Source organism: Megachile rotundata, chromosome 16, assembly GCF_050947335.1.
Source record: "Megachile rotundata isolate GNS110a chromosome 16, iyMegRotu1, whole genome shotgun sequence".
NCBI lineage: Eukaryota > Metazoa > Arthropoda > Insecta > Hymenoptera > Megachilidae > Megachile > Megachile rotundata.
The window spans coordinates 6664885-6684468 of NC_134998.1; the positions used below are offsets into that span (position 1 = coordinate 6664885).

General features: G+C 42.3%; 1 protein-coding gene across 9 annotated transcripts in view; it reads left to right on the forward strand.

Annotated features, from left to right (window-relative positions):
* heph (polypyrimidine tract-binding protein 1 heph) overlaps positions 1-19584 on the forward strand; it is a 483336-nt gene that overhangs the window by 139239 nt on the left and 324513 nt on the right. The window contains exon 2 of one of the 9 annotated variants that reach the window (XM_076541298.1): positions 6290-6340. The exons of the other annotated variants lie outside the window; for them this stretch is intronic. The gene's annotated coding sequence lies outside the window, so the exon portion shown is untranslated. The remainder of the gene's footprint in view (positions 1-6289; positions 6341-19584) is intronic. 9 annotated transcript variants of the gene reach the window in all.

The window sequence follows — 19584 nt, forward strand, 5'->3', positions numbered from 1 at the left end:
CATGTAATGAAGGTTGCTAGAAGATTGCCTTTTTGGTGCGATTGAATGTTTTGAGAAGAAGCTGAGAGTCTTTGCTTCGTGAGAGATTGTGTGATAAAGACGTGAGAAATTTGTTAATTTGTGAAGTTCCATTTTGTGTTGCGTTTAATTAATTATAGCCAATTATATTTTGTCAATAAATCTCATTAATCGTTCTAATTATTAAATATTATACTACATATGTATAGAATTCTGTTTTGAGGATCCACATATGTGGAGGTCCATATGTGAAGTCCCAATGTTCCATCTCATATGTTCCATCTCATCTACATAAAGACAGATTAGAAATCTAGTAATTTCTACTTAAAAAAAAAAACAATTTATAAAACATTGTAACTACTCCCACAGTACAATCAGTAATACTATCTAAATGCCAAAGGACGTCAAATGACCGTCGTTTAAACATCATGTGACATTACGTTGCCAGAGGTGTGGTAACTGTATAAAATTTCACAGGAACATGTTTGAAATCGATAACGCTTGGTAAAAATCTGGATACGGCTGGTCGTCGAAGCCCTTTTAGCACAGAAGGTTCTTTGTACCTTCACTGGAAGCCTCGCGTGAAATCAGATATGGAAAGGAAGGAAAAGGGAATCAGAGAGCGGAAAATCGCGACGAAACGAAGGTTCGTTGCTCTGATCAATGGTGACGTTTACCGATTCACGTTTTTAATGGAAAAAAAAACAAATTCGGAGCTTGTTATCTTACGTCACTCTCCATTTCAAAATTAATTATTACATTATTTAATAAATAAATTAGGATTATGAGTATTCGGTTTGGACCTTTGGGTAGATATGGCTAAATCATGTCATGGAGAGTTGTAGGTAGATATTGTTTGTCATGGGTAGTCAGGATTTTGTTATAGGTAGACATGCTTTTGTCATAGGTGGAGGTGCGTTTGTCATAGGTGGAGGTGCTTTTGTCATAGGTGGAGGTGTTTTGTCAGAGGTAGATATGTTGTTGTCATAGGTAGATATGTTGTTGTCATAGGTAGACATGCTTTTGTCATAGGTGGAGGTGCGTTTGTCATAGGTGGAGGTGCTTTTGTCATAGGTGGAGGTGTTTTGTCAGAGGTAGATATGTTGTTGTCATAGGTAGATATGTTGTTGTCATAGGTAGATATGCATGTGTTATAGGTAGACATGCTTTTGTCATATGTAGACCAACGTTTGTCATAGGTAGACATGTTTTTGTCATAGTTAGACATGCTCTTATTATAGACAGACCAACTTGTATCATAGGTAGACACGATCTTGTCATAGGTAGTCATACCCTTGTCATATGTAGACATGCTTTTGTCATATGTAGACCAACGTTCGTCATAGGTAAACATGTTTTTGTCATAGTTAGACATGCTCTTATCATAGGTAGACCTACTTTTATCATAGGTAGACACGATCTTATCATATGTAGTCATAGCCTTGTCATATGTAGACATGCTTTTGTCATATGTAGACCAACGTTTGTCATAGGTAGACATGCTTTTGTCATAGTTAGACATGCTCTTATCATAGGTAGACCTACTTTTATCATAGGTAGACACGATCTTGTCATAGGTAGTCATACCCTTGTCATATGTAAACATGCTTTTGTCATATGTAGACCAACGTTTGTCATAGGTAGACATGCTTTTGTCATAGTTAGACATGCTCTTATCATAGGTAGACCTACTTTTATCATAGGTAGACACGATCTTGTCATAGGTAGTCATACCCTTGTCATATGTAAACATGCTTTTGTCATATGTAGACCAACGTTTGTCATAGGTAGACATGCTTTTGTCATAGTTAGACATGCTCTTATTATAGACAGACCAACTTGTATCATAGGTAGACACGATCTTGTCATAGGTAGTCATACCCTTGTCATATGTAGACATGCTTTTGTCATATGTAAACCAACGTTTGTCATAGGTAGACATGCTTTTGTCATAGTTAGACATGCTCTTATTATAGATAGATCAACTTGTATCATATCTAGACATGATCTTGTCATAAGCACTCATGCTTTCCTCATATGTATACATATAAAAGCATGTTTTAGATAAATCATCCTCAAAAACATATCTGTATCACTCCATGACCAAAAGACTTAACATCCACAGTAAATAAATAATTTTCACGTTAATCAACTCGAAATCAATCGTAAAGAACAGCGATTCGCATGAGAGTTTATCCGTAAACCGGCTCATGAATCGTTAAATTGCACCTTTATCGACGAGCGACAATTTATCAGTCCACTTTCTCCCTTCCTCCAAGGTTCATTTTTCCCCGGTTCCAACAGCCTCGACAGGGATTATACGTCGCGTACAATTAATAATGGATCCGAGAACGGGAACGGTGACGGTCATGAATAAATTGAAACTTCATTGGGCGAGCAGGAGCTGCAAACAGGCTGGCCTGCTCATTAGCATGCAAATTTTCTAAAGCCGACCTGTCCCCTTCGAGTAAATTCCCTCTTCTTCGACTACTTCTTCTTCATCGCTTGCTCTCTTCATTTTTCAACCCTCTATCCGATTAAGACTTTAAACGTTCGATATCTAATCGGTATCATCATTTTTTAATTGTTAAAAATAAATTTATGGTTATAAATAGTTTCTGTATATGTCGCTGTGTGTTTGTACGCGTAGCTCCGCCTACTAGGGCCGAGCGCGGCCGACGGCGCCCGAAGACGCACGACGGCGGCCGACAGCTACCGAAGGTAGCGGCGAGAACTACTTTATTCTTCACTTCTATTTGGTTGCAACAAGGGTTGAATGTCCGTGAAGCAATTTTGTTCATTTCAATTGCAAATAGTTTTGCAACGTATTAATTTCCGCACGTTTCTCCTTGTCAGCGGCTCTGATATGGAGACTTCCTTGATTGTTATCTGAGCCTGGAATTACGGTTCGTTGATAGCAGTTACTGGATTCGGGTAAAATCGACGAAGTGCCTCTCTCTAATTTTATGCTTGCCACCTAATTTGAGATTTTTATTTATAGACTTACTATTTTAGTTTACAATATATTTTCAAGTCCCTACAAACAAAGTAAGCCTCTTACGATATAATTCGATCATCGGAAAAATTCAGAAAGAAACGGGCTTAAAAGCGTTCTATCGCGAGTTCATTCAGAAGGAAACGAGAAAGAGACGAGTTACATCGAGGAGAAAATTAGCGAGCTTTGCGTAATCCTCGTAATCCGCTTTTGTTCCACAAAAATGGCCGGTTACATTCTCCGTCGGGGTCACCGTGAATTTGCATGCGACACCTGTTTCTCGTACTTCAGACCCTTGTCCATTCTGTTTCTGCCCGTAAGTACAAAGCGTTTCTGGTGCCGGCTTAACTGGTTCGTTGAACTGATTAAAGAAAAAAGACATGGGAAACAGGACAGTCTTTGCACTTTTTGCTTCTTAATTGCTCTTGCTAGTATTATTGCAGATAGGGATATTTCACTTTGGAATATTATTATTGGGGTTGAAAATAAAAATATTACATGTGGAGATATCATTAGGCATATAGTGATGGATGTACTGAGAAGGACCTCTAGGGACTCATTAACAGCTGGAATATTACTATTCACCTCTAGGGACTTAATAGGGACATTACTCGCCTTTAGGGACTACCAGCAACAAGAATATCACTACTACTGATCTATCAGTAATATCGAACATCAACAGTAAAATTAACGAAGAGCAATTTAAGATCAATAGCAAAATCTGGGGAAATTTTGTTCCCAGAAATATGTATGACACAGCATCGACTGCGAGACAAATTTTCCAAACGAGCGCCGCACCACGTTTCCACCTTGCACGCCCATATTAACGTAATTCGCGGCAGCGAACGAGCTTTTTAATTAAAAGTACCTGCGCCGCCATTATCTCGCGCGGACTTATAATCGCGCCTATCCATCCACCCTGGTCGTCACCTCCTAGCGACCTGGAAGTCGGCCTTTATTCGCCAAGCACGAGACCGTAATGAGTAATAATTCAAATTTCTATGCCGTACGCGGCCGGCGCACCGCCACCAAGGAAAATAGAACGGCTCGCCTCTCTGTAATGGCTACGAACAAGATTGTCTCCATTTACCGCGGTATAATACACGGGCTACGAATGAAATCTTGTTTCAACTTCAGGAATCTATTTTCTTTTTGGTTCGCTTTAAACTGTTCTACCGACGAATTGAACCTTAATTAATTTCTTTTTTATACAGTACTCTATGAATCGGTTGATAGCTTAGATGTGATAATTAAATAGGAGAATCATAGAATTTGATGGAATGTGTGGTGATTTTGTGGGCGTGATCTAATGGGAGGGGTCCGATGGGTGGATCATCCGATGGGGAGTGACCGTAGGGGGAGTGGCTAGTGACTATCCAACTTGTTAGCGGTTTCAAGGACAGAGACTCTTAGTGACGGTTCATATAGTTAATATCCCAAGCTGTATGACTAGTTACTAACCGTGTGATTGTACCAGTAGGCCATAGACAACGTCGTGATTGCTAGTCCCGGGCCTGTGAGGCGTGGCTAAGTGGGTGTGACCAATAGGCGTGACTAATGTTCGTACCGATATAATTGCTGCATACGATTCAATAGAGCAGATCTACATCCAACAAGCAATTGAAGCAAATTGCTGCCGTTATTTATCAATATCGTTCGGTATGTACCCGAAAAGATACTCCCCCTACCACAGGTAACCGAAAATTTCAGTTTCGTTGCTCACAATATTCTCAAAGATCGTCATTTTTCTTGGCATCGTTATCCCCGGTGTGTTCGCACCCTTGAACAGTCGAGCACAGAAGGGGGTTGAAATTCGTTCGGCAGCGCAAAACTCCGAAGCAACCAGCCGAAAACTCGTTTCGAAGCCCCTCCGCAAACTCTCGTGCGCCTGTCTTTCCGTGCCGTGTCACGTAGAAACTTGGATCGTTGAAGTTGCAGCTTTGCCAACGACAAGTTGGATCGGCGAAGTTACCCTGTTGCCCCTCCCCCCTCTGCCCGCCCCCTTCTGCCGGTACACGTCTCTTCGAAGCTATCGTCGACTTTCGTCTGTTCGCTAACGGTGGCGGGCACGTTTTGAATCTGTCCCCCGTAGCCGTAGCCCGACGTTGGGAAACGAGGGAATTGTCGTTGGAATCGTGCGTAGAAGACAGGACAAAGGAAACGCCTCCGGGCGACGGGCGGGCAAAGTGGGCGGTTGAAAGTCTTCCCTCCTCTTTCGTTCGCTAACGTTTCCGCTTCCACGGCGAGCCGGGCTCTTTCGCGGGGCTGTTTTGACACGCTCGTTAGGATAATAGGGGAGATGTAGCTGCTGTAGATGAAGGGGAAGAGGACGTTTAAGGATGGTAAACGACGAAAGACAACGTTCGAGAAGAAATTCCGAGCTAAATGGCCTTCCGAGATCATAATAAGATTCTTACATCGATTCACTTTGGGATATCTGGACTTTGGAAACTTTGGAGGTCTTAGAAGCACGAGAACTTAGAAACCTTACTTTGAGAGCTCTGAGGTTCTACATATTCTATGGACCCTCGGGTCATTTACGAATTCTAGGGTTTTTGAGGATCTCAGAATCTCAGATGTTCGATAAGTTTTAGTAGGTTACCTCTGTCGATAATTTTGGAAAATGATTAAAAAATTTGGAATTATTTTAAATTTAATACTTAAATTAATGTGAGAATATTTTCAACAGATTTTAAACAGCAGTTAAACTGCAAGGCGTGATTTAATTAAAAATTATCTGACGGACGTGTTTCCCGCGCGTGCTCCGTGGCGGCACACGTGTGGCCCCCGGTTCTTGCGGCACGTCCGTGGCACCCGTCGACGAGCTCGCTGATAAAACACGCGCCGGAAATTCCGGTAACGACACCTGTTACGTCTCCCGTGGTTTCAGATGTTTAACACTTTCACATTTTTAATAGATACGAAAAATCCTCGATGTTATATTCTTTTTGTAAATGTGTCAAGGTAAAATTAAAAGTTACGGGATTAATTAGCAAGAAAGAAAAATTTGTATATTCCGGGAAAGTCATTGGAACTTTCACTGTTTGAATAAATTAAAAGTTGCGTAAAAGTGGAAGTTTTAAAGCTTTGAAAACGGCATTCATTCTTATCATTCAACGGTTGATTAAAAACAACGAATTAAGAAGAAAGTTTCGCGATATTACAAAGCAGAAGAGGGCAACCGCTGCAATTTTATACGGCAGAAGGCTAGTGGAACGTTCTTTCACGTTTTTCCCCCCCAACAGATCCTGACTTTTCCTCTTTTCTCTGTTTCAGGTGAGTTTCCCCGTTTCCTGAGGGACCAAAGACTTTTCGCGGCGAGTCGGGGTGAGTTAAGGCTAAAAGTTTCCTAAGAATCCCTCCCGTTGAGGGATCGACAAAGGTCTGCCCGGTAGACTTCCCTGACTACGCGCCTGCCACAATGAAGATGATCTTTCAATTTCCTGTGAAGGATCTGTTTTTCCTTGCGATTCAATTATTTCTCAAAGAACAATTCACCAAGTATAGTCCATGTTTCAGTTATGGGTCATTCCACGCCAAATCGATCACTTCTAGACGCTATCATTTGCTGTAATAATAATATTTAGTAGTCCACGTGAAATTAGGGGGTTTTCAGTCATCATTTTGCCGGTTTCGAATTTGTTAAGGAATAACAAGCCTTCATCGCAATTTTTGCGAAAATAGGCTTCCCTTAGGAATTTTTTTCTCAGAAACTACTCAACGAATTTAGCTAAATTCTTTTTTGTTTTATTCACAAAGGATTGGGCTATTTTAAAATATTTTTTTTAACTCCGTCAATTTGTTATAAAATTTCGAAAAATTTGAACGAGTCTTTTTTTGCGTTTTTTTCAATGAGGTCCATTATAAAATTTTTGGACGTTCTATAATAAATTTGACGGAATTGAAAAAAATATATTAAAATAGCCCACTCCTTCGTGAATAAAACAAAAAAGAATTTAGCTAAATTCGTTGAGTAGTTTCTGAGAAAAAAATTCCTAAGGAAAGCCTATTCTTGCAAGAATGTACAAAAATTGCAAACTCAGAAGGCTTGCTATTCCTTAAAAAATTCGAAACCGACGAAATGATGACTTAAACCCCCCCTAATTTCGCATGGACTACAAAATATTTTAATTACAGCAAAATCGCAGATGGCGACTAAAAGTGATCAATTTGACATGGAACGACCTTCTTGCAATCTCTGAAATTACACTAAAAATTAAAATAGTGGATAAAATGGGTAATAAACGAAAGGATAAATGTTTTCGAAAATGTGTTCCCAAGATAATTTTTAATTCACCCATGCACGGTTAATTAATTGTCGTTAATTAGCGCGTTCTCTCCTATTCCTCTTTATCCCCGGCGTGTTAATAATGTCATGGTAATGCCGTTTTTAATTACGCTCTATTACGTCGCTCTTTTATTACGCTTTTACCCTGTAGCGTTTGGAAACATTTAATTAGTCGAACGGTTCGCTTCCTGACGAAATAATCTCAAAACTTTCGGGCGTTATATTTTTCCCGTCCGATATTTTTAGCTGACAAGCGTTGACTCGTGTTCCGATCGCAAGAAACGCGGGTTCGCATTAGAATTACGTGTTTCTCGATTTAGAACGAAATTGACACGATTGGGAAATCGATGGGCGCTTTCGAAATTCTAAATAATCGATGGCACCCTCGAGGATCTTTCACCCTCCGGCAAAAAAGAAATTTGCGAAATTACTCTCGACATCATTTTTTCGTTGAATTTATTCGAGAAAGTTGTGGAATTCCGAAAAGGAAAGGGGTGGAGTTAAATTGTTCCATTGTTCGTTGCGAGTAGAAAGACACCGGGGGTGGGTCGACTAGAGAGGGGTGGGAAACGACAAACGAAGGGTGGCAGGCTGGCTGGGTTTGTGTGCGTGGAAATTTTCCCCACCTGTTGCCAAACAATTCCCATGGAAACGAAGTTATGGCTACGGTTTCCGCCAGATAAATACCGCGTACACGCGCACGCGTTTCCGGTAACGAGCATGCTACGTGAAATAAGTTTCCGTTGACGAGCTTTGTGCTAAATCTCGGATTCAAGATTTGTGTTCTCAAAAATTTGCGGAAAAATATTCTTGATGTAACATGAAACACTCTGTATATTTATTAGAATGAATTGCTTTTGTGTGTCTACAAAGGTAGAGGACTTATTCAGTAATATAATATGAAACGCCCTGTAGATTTGTTTAAATAGGTGCTTTTTAAGTGTCTGGAAAAATAGAGGACACTTTAGTCTGTATCATAATATGAAACACCCTGTACATTTATTAAAATAGGTGCTCTTTATGTCTCTAGAAAAATAGAAGACACTTTAGTCTGTAACATTATATGAAACGCCCTGTAGATTTGATAAAATAGATGCTTTTTGTGTGTCTGGAAAAATAGAGGACACTTAGTCTGTAACACAATATGAAACACCCTGTAGATTTGTTAAAATAGATGCTGTTTGTGTCTCTAGAAAAATAGAGGACACTTTAGTCTGTAACACAATATGAAACACCCTGTAGATTTGTCAAAATAGGTGCTTTTTGTGTGTCTGGAAAAATAGAGGACACTTTAGTCTGTAACATTATATGAAACGCCCTGTAGATTTGTTTAAATAGGTGCTTTTTGTGTGTCTGGAAAAATAGAGGACACTTTAGTCTGTAACATAATATGAAACACCCTGTACATTTATTAAAATAGGTGCTCTTTATGTCTCTACAAAAACAGAGGACACTTTAGTCTGTAACATAATATGAAACACCCTGTAGATTTGTTAAAATAGATGCCCCTTATGTCTCTACAAAAACAGAGGACACTTTAGTCTGTAACATAATATGAAACACCCTGTAGATTTGTTAAAATAGATGCCCCTTATGTCTCTACAAAAACAGAGGACACTTTAGTCTGTAACATAATATGAAACACCCTGTAGATTTATTAAAAGAAATGGTGTATTTGTCTCTAAAAAAGTGTAGATGACTTCAGTTCCTCATACAAGCTGAAACACCCTGTAGATTTGTTAAAAAAAGTGTTCTGTATGGGTCTAGAAAAATGTAGAAGACTTTGTCACATATTTTGAAACACGCTGTAGCCTTGTTAAAACAAGTGGTCTTTGTGTCCTTAGAAAAGTGGAGAAGACTTCGTGTTTAATCATCCTCCATTATGCAGATATACAGGGTGTTTCATTTACATCTACCCTTGCATATTTCGACCAAGTCTTTTGAATAGAACTATAGCCCCCGAAAAGTAGTCTAACACACGTTTACAGTCACAGTGTATCACACATTTCAGCCCTCCTTATTTCGTAAAACTCAATGTACATAATTTCATCTGAATTGTTGAACAATTAAAGGATAAGGAACACATCTATCCCAGAAACGAAATAAAACGCGTTTTAGCCGTCATCCTCCACATGTTTCATCCGGTGGTCGGGTGTTAATTGCTTTCGCGAAGGGCGGCTGAACGATTTCAATTATTCCTTCCCTCCACCACTCTTCCTTCCTCCACTTCCCCCGCCTCCTGGTCGTCTGGTATGATCGCCCTCTCGCCCTTGTTCGCCGGGGTGGAAATGTGTCGGAGGATCAGAAAAAAATCCAGAGATTTTAATTAGAAGCCTCTCTCGTCATCGTACCGAAGATCAGAGTCATCAGCACAAGGGTCGACGTCTACGTCACAGACGCTCCGCGGGGGTGCAATATACAGGGAGCACCCCCTGACTCTGCTCCTCTCCGTAGCTTGCGATCCGTGAAACTTCCCATCGTTTTATATGCATGTATTTCCTATAAGTGCGTGTGCGTGTGGTGTGACACCCTATACAGGGTGTTTCAGTCGAAAAACGCACTTCATTTCGACGTAGACTATTACTTATATAAAATGTGGCCATATACGTGGATGTGTTGTTCAAAAGTCTTCTACCTCCATTACATTTCATGAAATTTTCATTGTTCCAAAAAAACCTTTTTTGAACTAAATATTTTGCACCAAGAAGCCATTGAATATTTTATTGATTATACAAACAGTCGAACCGTTATATAAACGTAAATTAATGAAACCGCAATTATTAGTAAAAACAGGGATTTATATATCCTCGCTTATTAACGCAACAGGGATTTACGAAGCCGTATTGTAAATAAACGGGAAGAAGGCTTGATTAATCTTGGCTCATTATTGCAAATGTTTCATTATTTTCCATGCACCGAAAGCATCGTATATCGATACTTCCCGCATCGTATTATGTTTCATTTATAATCATTTGCAAATTGTAATTGTGCCGAAATTATTATTGATTCCTACAGCAGATTTGACGGTGATTAAAATACGCGGGTGTAGACCCGAAACAAGGATACGTTTTCGCTTAAAATATTTCGTAGTGTTGTTAATTGTAACGCGCGCTCGTGTAATAATTAATACACGCCGATCAGTTTCAGGAGGTGGATTATGAATGTATTTAGGAAACAATAGCATCGACGGGGGCTACGTAATACTGTATAAAAACATATACATGATACATGAAATTGTTAATGGTCCGTTTTCGTATTCCATTACCGATTGTTAAACTACATTTATATTTTATATCTATGTATGTTTACGGTGTAATTGGAAACATGGTCTTGTTATTATTGATTAATGCGGAATTTTATTATTGTGGTGCATTCAATGCGCAGAGAGATGATTTGGGCCTGGCCATTCGGGGAGTGGTAATTGGGGGCGTGGTGATTCAGAGCGTAGTAGTTCAGGGAGTGGTAATTCGGTGCGTGGTAATTCGAGGCGTAGTAATTCAGGGCGTAGTAAGTGGAGGTGTGATAGTTGGAGGCGTGGCTATATGGGGGAGGGGGGATCATAATGGAGAGTGGTGATACAGGGCGTGAAGATATGGAAGGTTGTGATTCGGGACGTAGTAGTAATTGTAGGCGTGGTAATTGGGGGCGTGGTAATTCGGGGCGTGGTAATTCAAAGCGTGGTAATTCAAGGCGTGGTAATTCGTGGCGTGGTGATTCAAAGCGTGGTAATTGGGGGCGTGGTAATTCGAGGCGTGGTAATTCAAAGCGTGGTAATTCAGAGCGTGGTAATTGAGGGCGTGGTGATTCAGAGCGTAGTAATTCGTGGCGTGGTGATTTAAAGCGTGGTAATTGGGGGCGTGGTGATTCAGAGCGTAGTAATTCAGGGAGTGGTAATTCGGGGCGTGGTAATTCAGGGCGTGGTAATTCAAAGCGTGGTAATTGGGGGCGTGGTAATTCGAGGCGTGGTAATTCAAAGCGAGGTAATTCAAAGCGTGGTAATTGGGGGCGTGGTGATTCAGAGCGTAGTAATTCGGGGCGTGGTAATTCAAAGCGTGGTAATTGGGGGCGTGGTGATTCAGAGCGTAGTAATTCAAGGAGTGGTAATTCGGGGCATGGTAATTCAGGGCGTGGTAATTCGAGGCGTGGTAATTCAAAGCGTGGTAATTCAAAGCGTGGTAATTGGGGGCATGGTAATTCGAGGCGTGGTAATTCAAAGCGTGGTGATTCAGAGCGTAGTAATTCGGGGCGTGGTAATTCAAAGCGTGGTAATTGGGGGCGTGGTGATTCAGAGCGTAGTAATTCAGGGAGTGGTAATTCAGAGCGTAGTAAGTGGAGGTGTGATAGTTGGAGGCGTGGCTATATGGGGCGGGATCATAATGGAGAGTGGTGATACAGGGCGTGAAGATATGGAAGGCTGTGATTCAGGACGTAGTAGTAATTGAAGGCGTGGTAATTGGGGGCGTGGCAATTCGAGGCGTGGTAATTCAGGGCGTGGTAATTCAGAGCGTGGTAAGTAGGCGTGTGATAATAGGAGGCGTGGTGATTCGGAACGTGATAATATATAGTGTGCTGATACGTAGCGCGAAAATACTGAGTGTTCATTCGAAACGTGATAATATGTAACGTGGAAATATAGAACGGTCCAATACAAGGCCTAATAATACTACACCTAAAATTACAACATACACAAATACAATTCATGGTACTACAACAATAGAGCATACCTATCTCACCTTCCAGAATGTTGATTTCTAAACCCTGTTCCGCTACCCAGAATCATTCATTCAAAGACAAAGCTGGACCTCCACTGCTTTGTCCTCGCTTCAACCTGAAAAATATCGTCCTCGGCTCGCCTCTTAATAGTTTCAGCGTTCTTTCGCCGTCGCGGCGATGATTTATCGAGCGTACACGGTGTCGTCGGGACACGTCGAGTTAATCGTTATTTCCTGTCCAGCTCGCACGCGAGCCAGCTCCTGGAGCCTTCCATGGCTACAGATATCAGCTCCTGCGCGCTTTATCGGCCGCCAGAGAGGGGGGGAGTGGCTTAATAATTTACAACGACAAGATACACGCCTCTGTTATTGGCCCATAAAGCATCCCCGCTATGCTTCCACTCGTTTACTCGCCGTCCGTGTTTTATGTCGTTCTCTTCGGCTCTAGGATGGACCGATATGGGATTCCTCGAAGGTTGTGGCCTATGCCTGGACATCATTTTTGTTCCTTTCAAAATTCCTTCTGGACTGTTCATTCTTCACTTCGATTCTTTTAGCTGCTTTTTCATAAGGCTGGGTCCAGTGTATATCAGTACTCGGGTCAATAGCTGTCTTCAGACTTGGACAAATTCTTATCGGTACATTAATGAATTTGAATTTTTGAACGTTTCCAAACTGGGATATACACACTTTTTAATTATACCGTTTCAAAAAAACTTTAAAAATGGAGGTTACTATTTCTCTGGGTATGTAACTTCTCTGCTATCACACATGGCCAGGGGTGTTTCGTCGTAGAGTGACGATGCCCGACTTAGGAGGCGGTCTTAAGTGGCCCCTTAATATTAAGGCAAGCGTTGCCAGTCGTTATTGGCACCCCTGTGCATTAATCCGGTTACGGCGCGCAGCAGCCGGAAATTTGTAGGCGGTTATAAATTTTAAAACTTGTTCACGCACCTGCGTTCATACGCCCTACCATTTACGGTTAATCGATTGACCTGAAATATTTGCAGGGTCCTTAATGATGTACCTAAAAAAGTATCCAAGTTTTCAACTGTCAGTATCTGTTCTCTGAGTGTCCATTACTCCAGCAGGTGTTATTGTCAAATCTACAGATAGGCGAACACATCCACGGCCAATTAATCGATAATATACTTAATTAACGCCGTTTCGTTCCACGCTACTGACGGATATTTAATAAATAGCATTGAAAAGCGGCCTGTTAGCGTCCTTTACACGGACATCGTATTATATGTCAGCTAATGAGAGACTCAAAGTTAGCCCAGAGGCCGTTCGTGATCCCGATTGGTCGACTATTAACAACGGCCGACCGTAACGATCATGGGACGCGCGACAAATACAAATTAATTAATAACGTTCATAAACCACTCCCGGCCGTGGAGTTGCTTTAACGGCTGGCCCGGGCCCGGGTTAGTTAATACCCGTTAAATTATCTCCGGTACTTACGCGGCGATCATTAATTTACCTTCTGTCCTCCTGCTTTTCGCGTGCACGCACTAGCCAAGACTTCGTACCTAGATATTAACCAGAAGTTATTTCGTCTATTGATTTTTAGGCGTATTGATCATTGTGACAGTCTTGTGTGTTCAGGTTACTCATAGGACTGCAATGTGGACATCTCGTTCGTGTCTCTAGCAAGTATCTTGGTAGAAGATGCTGGTAGAAGAGATTCTTGTTAGGTGATACATATGTGGAGATCTATATGTGGTCCCATCAAGATTTGCTACCTTCAGAGACTTGGAGACATAACAAGAATTTGAGACCTGAAGATGTGGACTTCAGAACCTAGGTCTTGAATATGTGTTAAACTATCCAACTATCACATCAGACTACATTATGGACACCTTCAGAACCTAAGCCTTGAATATATGTCACTCTATCCAACTACCTCATCAGAATACAATGTGGACACCTTCATAACCTAGGCCTTGAATATATGTCACACTACACAACTACCACATCAGACTACAATGTGGACACCTTCATAACCTAAGCCTTGAATATATGCCACACTATTCAACTATCACATCAGACCACAATGTGGACACCTTCATAACCTAGGTCTTGAATATATGTCACTCTACCCAACTGTCATATCAGACTACAATGTGGACACCTTCATAACCTAAGCCTTGAATATATGCCACACTATTCAACTACCACATCAGACCACAATGTCGACATCTTCATAACCTAAGCCTTGAATATATGTCACACTATCCAACTGTCACATCAGACCAGAATGTGGACACCTTCATAACCTAGGCCTTGAATATATGTCACACTACCCAACTACCACATCAGACCACAATATGGACATCTTCAGAACGTAGGTCTTGAATATATGTCACACTACCCAACTACCACACGAAACTCCAAATGGAGGAGTGCGCACCAGTTGCCAGTATGGACACCAAGGGCTACCCAGACTTGGACCGCTTTTTCCCTCTTTAATGTTTGCAATCACCGTAATTCGACGCGAAACAGAGTGGATGTCACTTGTCCTACCGCTGTCGCGACTAAGTGATTGCAAACCTTTGTCCCGTTTTAGGGACAGGGTAGTAATTATTCTTAATTAACATGAAGGTGGTTCGGTACAATTGTGGTCCGAGGGACTAAGGACTGGACGTTAAAGTCAGACTTCACCTAACTGATTTCAAACATTCTCCTAGAATACTAGATGTAATCTAAAACGTACATCATGAGTGTGCATCAATGCTGTACCCATAGAGTGGCTATGCCCTACCCATAGCGTGAAATAATCATTGATTACATCGCTGAATTCTTCATCAGTTAATACGAACTGGTACCTGACATCTCTTTTACATCGCCCGCGTTAAACGAAGCATCAAATCGCCCAATAAAACCGAATCGCTCGCGATACAGCCGAGAGGTCCATCCGGGCGAATGCGACACCTCGCGGTTCCCAGTCGATCGTTAAAGCGCCCCCTACGAAACGGCTGCTCGTAAATCAGAACATAGTCGATCGGACATTCGTCACATGAGCTTTCGGCCCGGTTGTCCGAATAAAAGGGACACCGAGCGAACGGTTGCAGCTGGGGGCTGACAGTTTTCACCGTAAAAATGACGACGCCCCTGGCTATTTTATTACAGCCTAGTCGAGAGAGAACGGGATCTACGTTTCCCCGTATAAACCGCCGTACTTGGTAGTTCAATTATTATCAGTCTCGTACGGACGTTTCTCGGGGCTGAATTTGTCCGCCGCTCTGGTAACGTGGTACAGTCTGTTTGGAAAGCGAGGGTGATTTGTGATGTGGAGATGTTTGTTGGATGGAAGATGAGGATTGGAGGGATTTTGTGGAGAGGGAGAGTTGGAGTTTGGGGATTTTGGGAATTTGGGGATTTGGGGAATTTGGGGATTTGGGGATTTGGGGATTTCGGGATTTGGGGATTTGGGGATTTGGGGATCTGGGGATTTGGGGATCTGGGGATTTGGGGATCTGGGGATTTGGGGATCTGGGGATTTGGGGATTTGGAGATTTGGGGATTTGGGGATTCGTGGAGTTTGGACGCGTGGAGTTGGGACGCGTGGATTTGGGACGCGTGGAGTTGGGACGCGTGGGTTTGGGACGCGTGGAGTTGGGACGCGTGGATTTGGGACGCGTAGGAGTTGGGACGCGTGGAGTTGGGACGCGTGGAGTTGGGACGCGTGGAGTTGGGACGCGTGGATTTGGGACGCGTGGAGTTGGGACGCGTGGGTTTGGGACGCGTGGAGTTGGGACGCGTGGATTTGGGACGCGTAGGAGTTGGGACGCGTGGAGTTGGGACGCGTGGATTTGGGACGCGTGGATTTGGGACGCGTGGAGTTGGGACGCATGGAGTTGGGACGCGTGGAGTTGAGACGCGTGGAGTTGGGACGCGTGGAGTTGGGACGCGTGGAGTTGGGACGCGTGGAGTTGGGACGCGTGGAGTTAGGACGCGTGGATTTTGGATGCGTGGATGTAGGATGCGTGGATGTAGGATGCGTGGAGTTGGGACGCGTGGAGTTGGGACGCGTGAATTTGGGACGAGTGAATTTGGGATGCGTGGAGTTAGGACGCGTGGAGTTGGGACGCGTGGAATTGGGATGCGTGGATGTAGGATGCATGGAGTTGGGATGCATGGAGTTGGGATGTGTGGATTTAGGATTTGTGGATTTGGGATTTGTGGATTTGGGGATTGTGGATATGGGATTTATGGAGTTGTTTGTCGATTTGGGAATCTAAGGACTTGGAGGCTCAGGAATTTGGGAAGCAAGAACTTCATAAACCTGTCAAGTTCAAATGTGAAATCATATGTTGTCACTCTAAACTTTCAGAACTAGCCACTTTAAGTGTATGAAGCCCTATAGACATGTCACCCAATTAAATTAACATGTAATTACATCTAGTCTTCCATACCTCTTCACACCTATCACCATCTTATATTCTTGACTTCTGTCCCTGTTATCAAACTGTCCAACGTCAGACATACCGAATCACCAAGCCATCCAGATTAAACTCCTTCAATAGTATTTCCGAACGCTACCGCGTTAAGAGACCGATCATTCCCCATAAGCAGAGAGAGACTGATTCCAAATGGAAAGGAAAAAGGTAGTTCGAAGTTCGAGTCGAGTGTCGGTGGCACTTAGACGTGGTTCGTTAGTTTCTGGAGATTGCATCTCCCTGGATTTAGCCAGGTTACCAAGCCTGCACGTCGACCATTACCAGACGATTGCCGGCTCGAGTGCAATTTCGTTTCCGGATATCGAGCCTTGGTCGCCGCAATTTCTTAGCTGCCACTTAAGTATCCGCTATTTTTCGCCCCTATCCCATCCTGCCCTCCACAAGTACACTTACTGCTGGGTTAAAGCGCCCTTCATTGATGTTATTCTGTTCGTCTCTTGGATAAGTGTTCTCAGCCGTAACATAATTATGACAGTATCAGTGGGTCTCAAATAACCCAGCATTAAGAATACTAGACCCTCTTAAATGTCAAATTAAATGTGAACGTCATTTTATTTATCGAATATATGTATTATTACAAAAAAATTTCTTTAAATGTTATCTTTTACTTTCTTGAAACACATGACATTCGATTCGTGTCAAAATCTCCTGCGGATATTCGACGAATGAGCTCCTTTTTCAAAAGTCGCAGCGTGCAGAAAGTTATTTTTTTACCTGTAACAGAATCAAGATCAATCGCGTGCGACGAAAGCGCCAGGAAATTCTAAGCCGACAGATACGGAAAAACAAATGTCGCAAAATGACAAGCACATCAGTCTTCGGAGAATTTCGGTAACCGGAGCGGATCCGCTCTGAAGACGAAGCTGTTTCGTGCACGCGGCGCGCATCGGAAAAGCCATCAGTGTGCAATCGAGTCCTGGTGCGGCCACGATCTCTGTCCGATTATTCCGCGGATTTCGACACGAAGAAATACGAGCTGTCAGGGGAAAACCTCACGGTGCACGCTGTCGTGCTAGGAAAATTGCGGGACATCGTTTCGAAATTAGCCTTCAAAAGGACAAAGCGTACCGTGAAAAATGCGGAACGCGGAAGCTTACACGAGATATTGTGTATCTACATCCCTTTTAAAGCACTTTCGAATCAACTTTTTGCGTAATTAATTATGCACTGAGTCGCTAGAAGTTTGAAACGCAATTATGTATTGAATGGCTGAGAGTTTGTCAGATTCAGAACTTTGTTCTTTGATAGAAAGTGCATTTATACAAGTTTGTTTTGTTTTATATTTCATTTATAGCGATTTTGTTGGTTTAAATAGTTTTTAGCAAGGTCTACTTAGGATATAACACGCCTACTTTGTACATACCACGCCTACTTTGCACATACCACGCCTACTTTGTACTTACCACTCCTACTTTGTACTTACCACTCCTACTTTGTACTTACCACGCCTACTTTGTACTTACCACGCCTACTTTGTACTTACCACGCCTACTTTGCACATACCACGCCTACTTTGTACATACCACGCGTCCAGAGTCGCTTCCACCTACCTCCGCCCACGTAGCTCCGCCCACAAGTGGTAGGAGAACGAAAACAAAGATTACACAATTCAATACATTTCACGAAACAATAGATTTTAAGAAAATTTGATTGATTTCTTAAAGAATTTGAACAGCAATCGACTCATGCTACTTGAAAATACAATTCAATAAAAATAATGGATGATCAGATGGATTCAGAGGATTGAAAGGTTTTCAACGTTCTCGTTGATCGTTCTACGTCTACCGAAACTCTGGGGATCACGATGGAAACCGGAAAATGTCGGGAAACCTTGGTTGGATTTAATTCCCGGAGGACGGCTGAACGTCCTCTCCCGAGTGTTTTCGATTCCCCTGCTTTTTGCATTATGCCGTGTTTCACCTGCATCTACCTTTTGATTCTCAGCTGTCGACAAAGAGAATTATTTTCGCTCGATAACGAATTCCATTAACGTGAAAGTGCGTCTTTTATAGATAAGCTTATAAGCTAGTTACATCCCCTTTTTGACCTTTTTTCCCACCATTTCTCTGCTTCTCTTGATTGTTCGACTTCAAAGTCGGGAACTGCAGTCACAGAATGATCTTTATTAATTAATGTCCGATTAACTGATATGTCGGAAAGCAGCTGTAATTAAAGTACGAACGAGGTGAACCATTGTTAACTTTTTTAAAGAAAATTTAAATTTTGGAAATTTGAGTTTAGACTATTTTTACATAATCCAGCGCAGAAATTATCGGTGCACATAGAAAAAGAATTAAGTTGTGAATAACGATTTTGTTTACGTCCATTTTGCTAAGGCCAGATTCGTGATAGAGGCAATACCAGTTCAATGCGAGCCCCCATCTGGCAAGTTTCACCATCCACCTTCGTAACTAACTCTGTCCTTGATGGCTAATTAGTTATTACTAATTGCCCGGAGTAGTTTGGCAGTTTCGATTCGTCGCCTCGTATCGGTCCAAGGGTGTGGGACGCGTTCATGCTTCTCGGGGGGATATCACGTTGGAAGGGTCAATGGGGGTGAACAAATATGTGGCTGTCTCTGAAATTCTGTCAGACTTGTCAAATGACAAATTATTGAAATTTTTCAATGATTATTTTTTGTACTGTGTTCATTAATTTTTCTTGTAAAATACGTTTGACACTGGTATTAACAAAATGGAGATTTTTAATTGTATATTAATCTACAATTTCGTGACGCACATATGACGCACATATGACTCACACGTGACGCACACATGACTCATACGTGACATACACGTGACGCACACGACTCACACGTGTCGTACACATGACTCACACGTGACGCACATGACTCACACGTGACGCACATGACTCACATCTGACGCACACATGGCTCACACGTGACGCACATGACTCACACGTGACGCACACGATTCACACGTGTGGTACACATGACTCACACGTGTGGTACACATGACTCACACGTGACGCACATGACTCACATCTGACGCACACATGACACACGTGACGCACATGACTCACACGTGACGCACACATGACTCACACGTGACGCACACATGACTCACACGTGACGCACACATGACTCAC